Genomic DNA, 15,401 nt, shown 5'->3' on the forward strand with positions numbered 1-15,401 from the left:
GGCTGACTCAGTACTCTTATGGTTGGACATGGTCACTTGCATGAATTGAGCCAGGGTTTCTTCCAATTTGGTAGTCCTCTAGAAAATATTAGGCCTTTCTTGAGGCGTCCTGTTGGAAGGTCCACCCTAGTCCTTATTGAATTGATTACCAGGGTGTGATCTCCATTGTCCTTGCTGATCGTAGGGACCTTGCTGGAAAGTTGAGAATCCTCCTTGGTTGTATCCTTGCCTTTGCTGATTTCCCATGTAACTAGCTTCCTGCGTTTGTTCTTCAAAAGGAATACAATGGCCGGATTCATGAGCACCACCAGAAATGGTACAACCTATAACCTGCAAAACAGAAGACTGTGAAGGTTGACCAGTAGACAATTTAGTTGGCAACTTACCAATTGTTTCTATTAAGATCTCAAGTTGCTTAGAAAGCAACTTATTTTGTGCCAACACAATGTCTTGCGATGATAACTCCAATAAGCTCCTCTTGGTGGGTTGATGCACTCTATCACCTAGAATAGCATGATCACTGGCAGACATATTTTCAATCAACTCAGTTGCCTCCTTAGGGGTCTTCAGCTTTATCTTTCCTCCTGATGAAGCCTCTAACAACTGCTTGGTTTATGGTCTCAGCCCATCTATAAACATGTTCAATTGAATTGGCTCAGAGAATCCATGTGTGGGAGTCTTTCTCAACAAACCCCGAAACCTCTCCAATGCTTCACTCAAGGACTCATCAGGGAACTGGTGAAATGATGAAATAATAACTTTCCCTTCTACAGTCTTTGACTCGAGGAAGTATTTCTTCAGAAATTTCTCAACAACTTCCTCCCACGTCTTCAGACTGTTACCTTTGAATGAATGGAGCCACTTCTTGGCTTCTCCTGCCAAAGAAAATGAAAATAAACTGAGCCTAATGGCTTCATCTGGCACTCCTGCAATTTTTACAGTATTACAAATTTCTATGTACGTTGCCAGATGTGCATAAGGGTCCTCATTTAGTAATCCATGAAATAAGTTCCCCTGTATCAGATGAATCAAAGAATGAGGATAGTTTATGTTGTGAACTTGGACTTCAGGACGCGCAATACTTGTAAAGAATTGCGCCACTAAGCTACTAGAATAATCCTCAAGGGTAACCTTTTGCTGTTGTTCATCAGCCATGATAGAGGCTTCTGGTAAGTATATAGCTGATTCCCTTGATGATAGTGAATCAAAAGATGTAGAGTCATCCCTTGTGACGGGCGTGTGGGGTGCTAATACCTTCCCCGCATGTAAACAACTCCCGAACCCTTATTTTTGAAAGAAGGAGGGGCACGGATGTTATGCTCGTGTGAAGGATTCCCAAACGTCCCCTTAATGGGAATGAGAGATTGTATGAATTATAATCCCATGCTGGCCATAAGACAACTAGGCTGCCCTATGAGAGGTTTCAATGAAACCAATGCGAAGATACTTCAGAGAATTTGTAAAGTATGGAATATAGTGGACAGGAAAGATAAGGAGCTTAGGGGAAGTAGCAACTGCGTCATAGACGACTATCACAAGTGGTTGAAGACTAGAACACAAGAGATAAATTGGCCCCCAAAGCTAAAAAGTCTAAATGGGAAGGAGGATGAAATTCCCGAGGAAAGTGAAGAAGTGCAAGTTTTGAAAGCGGAGCTCAAAAAGACGAGAGTGGTGAAAGAGAAGTTGAAGATGGCAGTCGCTAGGGTCAGAAAACAGTGTGACGAGCTGAAAGACATCAACATGACCATGGTTGAAGCATTAGAGCAAGAAACAAAAAGGTCCCGAAAGGAAGAATGGAGTAGGAACAAGTTCCGAGAGGCTCTATGGGGCAGCAGCAACGAGCTCAAGCTTAGAAGGGCCAAAAGGGACGAGTTAAGGATTGAAAACATGGTGTTAAAAGATAAGTTGAAGGCTTGTCAAATGGCAAAGAAAAGTTTGATGGAACAGCTGAGCAGAACGAAAGAGAATATGTTGATAACTATTAATCAATATAAGAAGAATGTGAACCTAGCTGCTAGTCATGGGCAGAGGCTGGAGGATGAACATGCGATGGTATCAACTTTGCAAATTGAAATGGAAGCAAGAGAGAGGGTGATAGAATCATTGCACGTGGATGCTATGAAATGGATGGATAGGTTCGCTCTCACTCTGAATAGGAGTCAAGAGCTTCCAAGGTTGTTAGCCAGAGCCAAGGCAATGGCCGACATGTACTCGGCTCTCGATGAAGTTCATGATCTTTTCGATTACTGCCAACACATGGTTGAAATAATGACCCATATAATTAGGAATTGCTGAGGCATTTGTGTTGTATTTATGCTTTGGCTTTGGAAAGATAAACGATGTTGTTTCTTAATCAAAATGGGATTTGATTCGACCCTATGTCTTTACTGAAAATTATGCATGGATTCAATACTTCAACAACTTATCATATCATGCATTCATGTTTATTTAGTTGTTGGATTACTCATTGCATTTTGTTTTTAGCAGTCACTGTCATCATAAAAAAGTAACCATAATAACCAAAAAGAATGAACGCGCTTTACGACACCCTTATGATAATGGAGGTTGACATGGAGGCCATGAAAGACCAAATGGCCACCATGATGGAGGCCATGTTGAGCATGAATAAAATAATGGAGGTCAACGTGGCTGTAGTTGCCACTACAAGTGCCGCCACTGAGATAGACCCGTTTCACCCATCCAGTATGAATCAAGTAAGTCATCCAGCCCTGAACATGGTAGGACAGGGAGGAGAAGCATTGGGAAGTACGGGCGGTCCCCATGTTGTGCAAAGCAAGAATTCTTTCCCACCATACAGCTTGCCTCCCAACTATGCAACACCCAATGTTGTACATGTGCCCAACGAGAATGTCAACCACCCCAATCTTGTTCCCCTTGAAAGCCAGCAACCCCAGTTGGGGCATGCACATTTTGCTCAGTCCCTGGGGGGGGGCACGTGAAGAACCCCGGGACCATGTTCTGGCCGACTTCGAGCCTTATCCCGGATATGCCATTGAGGGGCCAACATTTGGTGGCATGCTCCAGCCTAACACCTCGGGGGGGCCTCAGCAACGCTCATTGCAACCCTTACATTTCTTGGTGGGAAGACTGCCTCTTGCCATGGAGGAAAGAGAGAAATTTGATCTTATAGAGGAAAGGCTAAGGGCCATTGAGGGGATTGGAGATTACCCTTTTGCTGACATGGCAGAACTGTGCCTAGTGCCCGACGTCGTCATCCCTCCCAAATTCAAGGTGCCAGACTTTGACAAATACAAGGGGACTACTTGTCCCAAGAACCACCTGAAGATGTACTGTCGGAAAATGGGGGCGTACGCGAAAGATGAGAAACTCTTGATGCATTTTTTTCAAGAGAGTTTGGCTGGGGAAGTAATCGCTAGGTATACTAACCTAGAATCTTCCCGGATTTGTTCTTGGAAAGACTTAATGGCTACCTTCATCAGGCAGTATCAATACAACTCTGACATGGATCTGAATAGAATGCAATTGCAAAACATGTGCAAGAGGGAGCATGAGTCTTTCAAAGAATACACCCAGGGGTGGAGGGATTTGGCAGCTAAAGTAGCAACTCCAATGATGGAGAGGGAGATGATAACAATGATAATGGACACATTACCAATGTTCTACTATGACAAGATGGCGGGTTACATGCCTTTGAGCTTTGTAGATATGATATTTGTGGGCAAAAGGATTGAAGTGGGCCTAAGAAGGGGCAAATTTGATTACGCCGCTTCAACAAATGTTGGAAATAGGAGGACCGAAACAGGTGGTGCTAAGAAAAAGGAGGGAGATGCCCATGCCATAACCACAGCTCCCACATGGCCAAAGTCCCAACAAACCCCTTACAACTCCACTTACCAATATCCCCCGCACCAGTACAATTACTTAGCCAATATGGGATCTCCTCCCAGTCTGACGCCCATCCAACAGAGAATGCCCACTCAACCACAAAGGCCATTCCCACAAAATCCATTTCCCGAACAGCCTCAACCTAATGGAAATCCCAACCCCAACACAAACACAAACCCAACGAGGAACTTCCCAGAAAGAAACCCGCAAAGTTCACCCCGATATCGATACTGTTGGATTGAGTGGCCTCGAAATAATTAAGAAGAGGGGGTTGAATTAATTATTAATGTGTCTTGACTAATTAAAAATTATCCTTCTTAATATTACTAGATTCAATTAGGCTTTTACTACTAAGTTAAGAAAGTAAAGAACAAAAACAATAACTTAACCAAAAGTAAAAGCGACAATTAAAAGTACACAGTGGAAATTAAAAAGTGTAGGGAAGAAGAAGACAAACACAAGATTTATACTGGTTCGGCCACAACCCGTGCTTACATCCAGTCCCCAAGCAACCAACGGTTCTTGAGATTTCTTTCAACCTTATAAAATCCTTTACAAGCCAAAGATCCACAAGGGATGTACCCTCCCTTGTTCTCTTTGAACAACCAAGTGGATGTACCCTCCACTTGAACTGATCCACAAGAGATGCACCCTCTCTTGTTCTCAGTATAACAACCCAAGTAGATGTACCCTCTACTTGTGCCACAAAGGATGTACCCTCCAATGTGTTAGGACAAAGAATTCTCAGGTGGTTAGTCCTTTGAATCTTTGTAAGGGGAAACAAAAGATATCTCAGGTAGTTAGTCCTTTGAAATCTTTTGTTTAAGGGGAAGGGAAGAATCAAAAGAATTCTCAGGCGATTAGTCCTTTGAATTCTCTTGGAAGAGGGAGAAGGGAGACACAAAAGAACTCAGGCGGTTAGTCCTTCAATTCTTTAGGCAAGAGGGAGAAGTGAATGAAGAAGAAGAATAGCACAAGTTTTTGGTCAATGAACTTTTCTTGAAAGAGAAAGTTTTGAACAAACCTTTTAGAAAGATGAAGAGAAATGAATCAGAAAGTTCTGTAAAAAACATTATTGAAATTCATGCCATGGTCACATATTTATAATCATTTGATGACTCAAGTTAAAGTTTGTGACTCTTGGCAATTTCTTTATAAATAGTCACTTTTTAAAAATTGAGACTCTTTTGAAAACTAGTCACATAAAAAGTTGTGACTTTTGAAAAAATCTTCAGAAACAAGTCACTTTAAGAATTGTGACTTTTGGAAATTTATTTTTCGAAATCAGTCACTGGTAATCGATTACCATTATAGTGTAGTCGATTACACATCAAAAGATGTGACTCTTCATGTTTACATTTGAAAATCAAAACATTTAGAAACATTGGTAATTGATTACAAGTATTGTGTAATCGATACACAAGTTTAAAATGATTTGTTTTATCACTAGTTGTGACTCTTGAAATTTGAAATCTAACGTTTTAAAACATTGGTAATCGATTACAGCTTTGTAAATCAGTTTTGAAAACAATGCTGGCTACTGGTAATCGATTACTACCTTCTGGTAATCGATTACCAGAGAGTAAAACTCTTTGGTAAAAGATTTTGTGAAAAATTCTTGTGCTACTCAATGTTTTGAAAAACTTTTTTAGTACTTATCTTGATTGAGTCTCTTGATTCTTGAATCTTGAGTCTTGAATCTTGATCTTGATTATTCTTGAATCTTAATTCTTGAAACTTGATTGAATCTTGAAACTTGATTATTCTTGAATCTTGATTTTTTGAAACTTGATTCTTGAAGCTTTTTGACTCATGATTCTTTGGAACTTGCTTAACTCTTGATTCTTTGGCATCATCAAAGTAATCTTGGAAGTCATTGCTTCCACAGATACCTTATGCCGACCTGCTACCATCTTTGCTCAGAAACCAAATGGATGTGGTGAGCCCGAGAAAGGTCTATCAACCTCATTTTCCTTGATGGTACAATCCCAACGCAACCTGTGCCTATCATGGTGGTGTTCTGGGGCACTCTATCGAGCAGTGTGTAGCCTTCAAGCACAAGGTACAAAGCTTGATTGATGCTGGATGGCTGACATTTCAAGAGGATAGTCTGAATGTGAGGACTAATCCACTCACTTGTCATAGAGGCTCGGCGGTGAATTCAGTGGAAGAATGGGAGTCTCGGGGGCTGAAGCAGATAGGGAATGTGTCAACCTTCAGGCGGTTCATATTGGAAGCATTGCGCGCGGCTGGTATGATTGACCTTGATGGTGACAAAGGAGATTCTTGTTTAATGTATCCAGTGACATCGCACAATGTGGAGACATGTCCAATAGCGGAGGAGTTGCTACAAGGAATGATGAACATAGGCAAATTGAAGTCTGTAGTGCAAAGAAAGGGGAAAGAGATGTACGCATGCAGTCAGATGACAGAAACCCAAGTAAGCCCAAGCCTTTGGTGATCCACCTCACCAAGGACATCACTACTTAGAGGTTCTAAGGCTTCCATCCCTTTATAATTAATACGCTTGCACCCTTCCCTTATAAAAGTGATAAGGCGGTGCCATAGAAATATGCTGCACAAGGGCCCGACGAAAGGAAAGACGCGTCCGCCATACGTGCTAAGGATGACTTGCCATCCGCTAAAGTTACAAATATTTCCAGTATGAGTGGCATGACTCGTAGTGGATGGATCTTCGTTGTTCCCGAGCTACCGGTATGGTCAAAAGAAAAAGGGAAGGCGAAAGAGGATATAGGCGAGAGAGATAAGGTGGGCCTGACCCTGAATGGCAAGGTCCCTGTTGGAAACATCGCAGAGGAAGGGGACGACTTAAGCAAGAAAGAGATATCAGGTGAGGAGGCGATCGAGTCCCTAAGGAACATTCAACAAAGTGAGTTCAAGGTGATTGAATAATTGAACAAAATTCCAGCTAGGATCTCTCTGTTGGGGCTGCTCATGAACTCCAAGCCTCATCAAGCGCTGTTGGTCAAAATTTTGAATGAAACACTTGTAGCGTCAGACATATCAGTGGGGGGCTTTGGGGGTATAGTCAACAACATCACTACCAATAATTACCTTACTTTTGCCGATGAGGAGATACCAGTCAGGGGAAGGGGACACAACAAAGCCTTGCACGTGTCCGTCAAATGCTTGGACAACATAGTGGCCAAGGTGCTCATTGACAATGATTCTTCCCTCAACGTCATGCTCAAAACTACATAGGATAAGCTGCCTTTTAACACATCACACATGAGGCCGAGTTCCATGGTGGTGTGGGCTTTCGATGGTAGCCGTCGGGATGTAAGGGGAGAGATCGATCTCCCAATTCAAATTGGGCCCCACATGTGTTAGATAACCTTCCAAGTAATGGACATAAACCCTGCCTATAGTTGCTTGTTAGGCCGGCCTTGGATCCATCTGGACATTGAGAAGAATGGTGAAGCAAGAAGAAAAGGAGGTGAAGCCACACCGAGAGGAAACAGAAGTTGTGAACTTTTGGCAGAGAGAGAAAAGAGGTCAAGGTTGGCACTTGCATGTCCACAAACATCCAAGATGAGTTGGTGACTTTGTTGCAAGACTACCAAGACATCATTGCTTGGTCCTACCAGGATATGCCTGGTTTGAGCTCGGATATCGTGCAACACAAACTACCTCAGAATCTTGAGTGTTCCCTGGTAAAGCAAAAACTAAGGAGAATGAAGCCCGAGATGTCCCTAAAAATAAAGGAGGAAGTGAAGAAGCAATTCGTGCTGGTTTCTTGGTCGTTGCTCGGTACTGTTAGTTGTTATTCATGAGTTAGTTTGGTATTGAAAATTTGCAAGGAAATAGCAATGTGCCTCCAATTTATGGTTCTTTTTGCAGAAATTGTACATATTTTCTTTATTGTGTGATTTTATAGATTAGAAACTCAATTTTTGTGACCTAATGTTGAATCCAACTCAATTTGCAGGCCAAAGAAGAAAAGGTAAAAGTTGCTGATGACTCGCTTAGCGAGGCAGTTTGGCTCAGCGAGACTCATCTGCTCAGCGAGGCATCTAGCTCGCTTAATGGATGGGAAACCCTAGAAGAGGATAAGTCAGAGATCTGTGTGCCCAGTGCACAGCCCGCCCGCCCAGCAAGGACGTTGTATATTCTCACGCTTAGCACACCCAAGCTCACTTAGCGGATTTTCACTTACTCTCACTCAGTGAGACATGCTCGCTGAGCGAGCCTTTAGGAGCTGAAAAGTCCAAGAGCCTTTAAAACACTGAGATTGGTGGAACTCAAGAGACACAACCGATCAAGAGCAACAAGGAGAGCCTAGCTTCGTGAAAAACAGAGAGATTTAGGGTTGAGAGGCTGGAGAAGACATTCTCCAACATCTTCTTCCATTTTATTTCACCAAAAATAATTTCTTTCTTGTATTTTGAAGCTTTGCTTGTAATGGAAGGCTAGAGCCTCTTTGTTGAGGAGTAACTACTGAAACTCTTGATGTAATACTCTTACTATCTATTTAATGTTATTTTCTAGTGTTCTTTGCTTCTATCTATGCTTATTTTACATGCTTGGGCTTGATCACCCATTTGTATGTGTAGTTAGGCTTTTTAGTATTGGAAAATTCTTTAAAACCTTAGAACTTGATAGAGTAAGCTAGAAATTTGTATGTCTAGGAATGGAGTGCAATGATCTAGTATATTTTACACTGTATGCTTAGTGCAACTCTGTTAGAGCAAGTTTGTTGAGGAATCAAGAACAAAAGCTAAGAGAGTTAGGCTCATTCATGTGAGGAGTCATGGTCTAAGTATTTTCTCAGTGTAAGAACACTAGGGTAGCGTTAAATAGAGAAAAACCTTTTATACGGCAAGAGATATTTTAGTAGGAACTCCCCAACGCGATTATCTTGATAGTTGTCATATTTTATAGCTTTGAGTATTTTAATATTGTCTAAGTAGTTCAATAGTGCAGAACTTAATCCACCATTCAATATTTATTTTATTTCAAGCTTTAAAAGTGTTTAGATACTAAATATACATAGTCTTAGTGAAATGAATTCCCTGTGGATACGATACTCAGTCTTACCGTTTTATATACTACTTGTGCGAATCGGTACACTTGTCGAGGGACGAACAGGTACGCGGAATGGGTCACCAATATCATGCCAGTCCCTAAAAAGGATGGGAAGGTGCGAATATGCATAGACTATCGGGATTTAACTGAGCCAGTCCAAAGGATAACTTTCCTTTACTGTACATCGATGTTCTCGTAGATAACACGACCAATTTTGCCCTGTTTTCTTTCATGGATGGGTTTTCAGGCTATAATCAGATAAAGATGGCACCAGAGGATATGGAAAAGACAACCTTCATCACTCTATAGGGAACTTTCTGCTACAAGGTGATGTCCTTTGGGATCAAGAACGATGGGGCAACATACCAGCAGGCCATGGTGGCATTATTCCATGACATGATGCATAAAGAGATCGAGGTCTATGTGGATGACATGATCGCTAAATCAAGGACCGAGGAGGAACACCTTGCCAATTTGCGGAAGTTTTTCAAGCGATTGTGTAAATACAGGTTAAGGCTGAATCTTGCAAAGTGTACTTTCGGGGTTAAATTCAAAAAATTACTCGGCTTTGTCGTTAGTCAGAAAGGAATAGAGGTAGATCCAGACAAGATAAAGGCAATCCTTGAAATGCCCGAGCCACACACTGACAAGCAGGTCCGAGGTTTCCTAGGAAGGTTGAACTACATAGCGAGATTCATATCACAGTTAACCGCCACTTGCGAGCCTCTTTTCAAATTGTTGTGTAAAAATCAGTCCATCCAATGGGACGATGATTGTCAAGTGGCATTTGAAAGGATTAAGCGGTATCTGATGAATCCCCCTGTGCTCGTACCACTGGCGCTCGGAAGACCTCTTATCCTATGCATGACTGTATTTGATGAGTCAATGGGGTGTGTGCTGGGACAACACAATGAGTCCGGAAAAAGGGAACGGGCCGTCTATTACTTGAGCAAGAAGTTCATAGCATGAGAGATGAATTACTCTTTGCTAGAGAGGACATGTTGTGCCTTGGTATGGGCATCTCACCGTCTGAGGCAGTATATGCTGAGTTACACTACTTGGTTGGTGTCCAAAATGGATCCCGTCAAGTACATCTTCGAAAAGTCCTCTCTTACTGGATGGATAGCTCAGTGGCAGGTTCTATTGTTAGAATTTGATATTCTCTATGTCACTCAAAAGGCAATAAAGGGGAGCGCCTTGGTGGATTATCTGACTCATAACCCATCAATGATTATCAGCCTATTCATCCAGAATTCCCTGATGAGGATATCATGACCTTGTTTGAGGAGGAGGTCAAGGATGAGAACAGGGATAAGTGGATCGTGTGGTTTGACAGTGCGTCTAATGCACTAGGCCATGGGGTCGGGGCATTATTGGTTTCCTCGAATAAACAATATATACCTTTCATGGCTAGGTTGTGCTTCGACTGCACAAACAACATAGCGGAGTACGAGGCATGTGCCCTTGGGATCCGAGCGGCGATCGACTTCAGGGTCAAGTTACTCAAGGTATACAGGGACTCGGCATTAGTGATTCATCAGTTGAAGGGTGAATGAGAGACTAGAGACCACAAATTGGTGCCTTACCAGGCTTACATAAGGAAATTGATGGAATTCTTTGATGACATATCATTTCATCACATTCCTAGAGAGGAAAATCAGATTGCCGACGCCCTTTCCACTCTAGCGTCCATGTTCATGGTGAGCCCGCATGAAGATTTGTCGTACATCAAATTCAGATGTTGTGGTGAGCCTGCACATTATTGTTTGATAGAAGAAGAGGAGGATGGTAAGCCTTGGTACTTCGATATCAAATGATACATCAAAGACAAGGAATACCCGCCTGAGGCCTCTGACAATGACAAGAGGACATTACGAAGGTTGGCGGTCGGTTTCCTCCTAAATGGAAATATCTTGTACAAGAGGAACCATGACATAGTGCTGCTTCAGTGTGTGTATGCAAGAGAGGTCGAACAAATACTAATAGAGGTGCATGAGGGATCCTTTGGTATGCATGCTAATGGACATGCCATGGCCTAAAAGATTCTGAGAGCAGGGTATTACTGGCTCACTATGGAGAGCGATTGTTGCGTTTGTGTGAGGAAATGTCATAAGTGCTAGACCTTCGTTGATAATGTTAATGCTCCACCTGTACCATTGAACATCTTGGTAGCACTGATCGAGGCCGTACCCGAATCAAATAAACATTAAAAATACAATATCTAGGAAGTGATCTTAGGTCGTCTCCCAACGAGCAATGGTCAACCAATGTTCATAATAGATAGTGATAAAACAATAACGAATTGGGGGGGGGGGGTTTGTTTTTGAAAATTAAACAGCAAGCAAATTTGAATTAGAAAATAACAGAATTAAAACATGTTGTTTCCCCTTGATTCACAAGCAAGTCTCTTATCCTAGGTTACGAGAATTTATCCTTAATCAGTTCAGCCACTTAATCCAACCCTAAATTAAATTACTAAGCGAAAATTAACATAAGGTTGTCATTATGTGATTAAGCAACACATACACCAATTAATCATGAACGAAACTGATCATTAAGCATGAACGTAAATTAAGCGCAGTGACAATTAATCAAGCACTAAGCATGCATGGATTAATAGCAACAAATATAGAGTAATTGGTGAAGAGGAAAAACTGATTAGAATTCAATAGTAATAACAAAACCTCAAAGAGAACTATGCTTGATCCTCAAGAGAAAACAATGCTGGCGACTTAGCCTTCCATTAATCAGTAGAAAACGAAATTGCAGATTGAAGCAGAAAACGAAATTTTATTGCTACGTGAATAGTAAAAACTGGAATTGCAAAATCCCCCCACACTTAGCCTTTTGCACTCCTGGGCAAAATCAAAAAGCAAAGCAAGGAACAAATCCAGAGACATTAAAGAGAAACAAACAGACATAAAAAAATTACATATTTCTCAATGAATCTCAAGGAATGAAAAGAATGGGTAACATCCAACACGCAAAGAGTTAAAGAATCAAGGCCTTCATGAAAATCATCCAAGCATCCCAAACATGGCAAGATCGTCAATAAGCTCAAGAATGAAAAGTGATAAAGCCTCACAAGATATGCATTCTATCTCTCAAGTGTCTAGGCTACTGTTTACTCTCAGAGCACCCATGAAAACAAACATCACATAGACTTGGCAAGACTCTAAAATTGACAACCACATCACAAACACATGCACATGAGGATCAAAAGGTCTTTTAAGGTTGTAATGGGGCCAAGGACAAGGTAGAGGAAGGTATGGGATAGTAGCTAAAACCCAAAGGAATAGAGGAGCAATGGGGAATAAGTGGGAAGTAAGAAAAAGTAGTAAACCCCAAAACCAAAATTACAAATTAAGCTTTAAAAAGTAGACCCAAAACAAAATCAACCAAGTCCTCAAACCAATCCAAGTCTTTAAACCAAGATCTCATTTATTCAATTTCATTCTTTTTCTATTTTTTTTAATTTTTTTTTTTTGTATTTTTTTGTATTTTTTTCTGAACGTGAACAATAGCAATTGAAAGCATTTGAAAAATAAAGCAACAATTAGGCAATATATGTATATACATCAAGCATGGCCAAAATACATCATCAAGCATGGCCAACAAAAACATATCATCCAATGAAACATACCCCCCCCCCCCCCTCACACTTATTCCCAAAACAATTCCAAAATTCCTCAAGGGTAGGGTGAAATCATGGTTTTTCACTTAAGGCTTGTAATGAACTTCAAAACAAAGAAAGGGTGTCGCAACCTACCCTTCGGCGGGAGGGCGACGCGAGACTCGCGGGATGCGTGTTCCACGAAAGGAATACGCGCGGAGTCGCCACCAACGTTTATTCGAGGAAAACGTCGGAAAAACCGGAAAAGACGCGATCTACGAACTTTTAAGTTGAAAGGTTCGGGAGTTGTATTTACACACGGGGAAGGTATTAGCACCCCACACGTCCGTCCCAAGGGACGGCAGCCTTTAATCGAATGTGCAAACATGACTTTGATTTTTTATGTTCCCTTTTTATGTTCTTATATCCTTTATACCCTTTTTATATTTTTTTCCTTTTTGTGGTCGACAAGGGTGTTTCCCTTTGCTCCTACGTATTCCTCAATTGCGATGAGGAAATCAGACCTACGTAGTTCTTTCGGAACAAAGTGTTTGGTTAAGTTGTTTTTGTCTTTTTTGCAAAATATGTTTTTATTGAACAAAAGGTCATTTAAGGTGTTGAACCATTAAACGATCTTTTGATTTTGAAAGGGGAGAAACGTTAAGGCGTTGGACCATTAACGATCTCTTGTTTTTGAAAGGAGAGAAACGTTAAGGCATTTGGACCATTAACGATCTCTTGGGGTGGTCGACAAAAGCGGGGCTTTTGCTCCTACGGATCCTCAATGAGGAACTCAGACCTACGTAGTTCTTGCAAAAGCGGTAAAGTTACATGTTGATTTTATGCTTTTGAACGGTCCATGTTAACCGATAAAAGCAAAGAGGACCGTTTAAGGCGTTGGACCTTAAAACGGTTTTTAGTGATTTTCGGACAAAACTTGATTTGTGAGTCTATTTTAGTCTTAGTTTCACTTTGGTTATTAATTAATTCATTCAAGGAAACTTCCAAAGAAAAACGTCCGATTGATTTTTTTAATTTATTTTATTCAAAGATATTTTGATTATTTTATTATTATTTTTCAAGATATTTTGATTATTTTATTATTATTTTACTTTTTTTGGTTTAACCGAGGTTATAGCGTGAACGATCGGTTAGATTTCATTTTAAAAGTGATTAAATGAGATTACAACACAAATGATCGGTTGAAATTCATTTTATCATTTATTAGATGAGAAAACGGCTTAAATAAACAGTAAAAGCGCGTTAAAGACGGAAGAAAAGAAATCGAAAATAAAGATGAAAGCTTAAAAAAAACAAGAAATGAATTGAAAGTCTCGGATTCGAAAACTTACCCGTTGAAGAATGAAGAACGAATGAAGAACGATGAAGAACGGACGAAAACCTTCACGGATTTGCTTACGGAAACATCTCAGAAGCGTTACGGAAGCACCTCGGCTTGGATTTTCTTCACGGAAACAATTTTTTTCACCCAAAACAGCTGAAATACATAGCCAGGGGGCTCCGGAATCCTTAGAACAGTCCCCTTCAGCCTTTTTATAGGAAAAAGGGGGAGGAGGTTGCCGCCCAGCTCGCCCAGGCGACGTTAGCTCGTCCAGAAGCAACCCAGCTTCAAAAAATGTTATGGAAGGCCCAATTCAAAATTTCGAAATTGCTATTTGCACCCCCCCAATTTTGATAAGTTCACCCCCCTTCTTTCATAATTTACAGAAAAGTTACGGAAGCCTTACGGAAGCATATAGGACTTGATTTTCTTCTTTTCTTCTCTTCCGTCTCACCCGTATTAAGTTAATTATGCTTATTTAGAGTTATGGGAATTTTACGGAAGCATTACGGGTGTCCCGGAAGCCCCGGAATCCCATTTTTCAACAAAACGGGGGGTGTGGTGGCCATCTAGCTCGCCCTGGGCGAGGTTACTTCAACTTTAAGCAAAAAATTGTCCAGAAACCTCTAGAAGGGCCCGGATTCGAAAATTACTGTTTGCACCCCCCATTTTACTATATACACCCCCTTTGGCTTTTTTTGGTGATTCTTTTTTCGTAAAGTTACGGAAACTTACGAATTTCGTAACGATACTTGTTTTCTTTCCGTAATGTTACGGAACCTTGCGGATTACATAATCATCCCCTTTTTGACTTACAGAATGTTACGGAACCTCACTAACTACGCAACGATGCTTCCATTTGATTTTCGGTGTGTCACGGAACCTTACGGATTGTGCATCAATATTTTCTTTCCTTTTTCGGCATGTCCCGGAATTTCACAAATTGCCTAATGATGGGTGCCAAGCACCTCACAAGGACCAAAGAAAAGTCGCATGTCATCAAACAAAGGTCCCCGGACGAAATTAGGGTATGACAGTTGCCCCTCTTTACTTGTCTTTTATTTGAAATAAAAGGAAAGTAAAGATAAGACACTAATTTCGTTCCTCTCGGTTGACGAGAGTCGCGGGTGACCATAAAATTTCCGCATGCAAATGACTTGTTGTTCCCGGAATTTCACAAATTGCCTAATGATGGGTGCCAAGCACCTCACAAGGACCAAAGAAAGGTCGCATGTCATCAAGCAAAGGTCCCCGGACGAAAATTAGGGTATGACACTAATTTCGCTCCTCTCGGTTGACGAGAGTCGCGGGTGACCATGACTTGTCGTTCCCAGAATTTCACAAATTGCCTAATGATGGGTGCCAAGCACCTCACAAGGACCAAAGAAAGGTCGCATGTCATCAAGCAAAGGTCCCCGGACGAAAATTAGGGTATGACACTAATTTCGCTCCTCTCGGTTGACGAGAGTCACGGGTGACCATGACTTGTCGTTCCCGGAATTTCACAAATCGCCTAATGATGGGTGCCAAGCA

This window comes from Glycine max, chromosome 19 (assembly GCF_000004515.6).
Source record: "Glycine max cultivar Williams 82 chromosome 19, Glycine_max_v4.0, whole genome shotgun sequence".
Taxonomy (NCBI): Eukaryota; Viridiplantae; Streptophyta; class Magnoliopsida; order Fabales; family Fabaceae; genus Glycine; species Glycine max.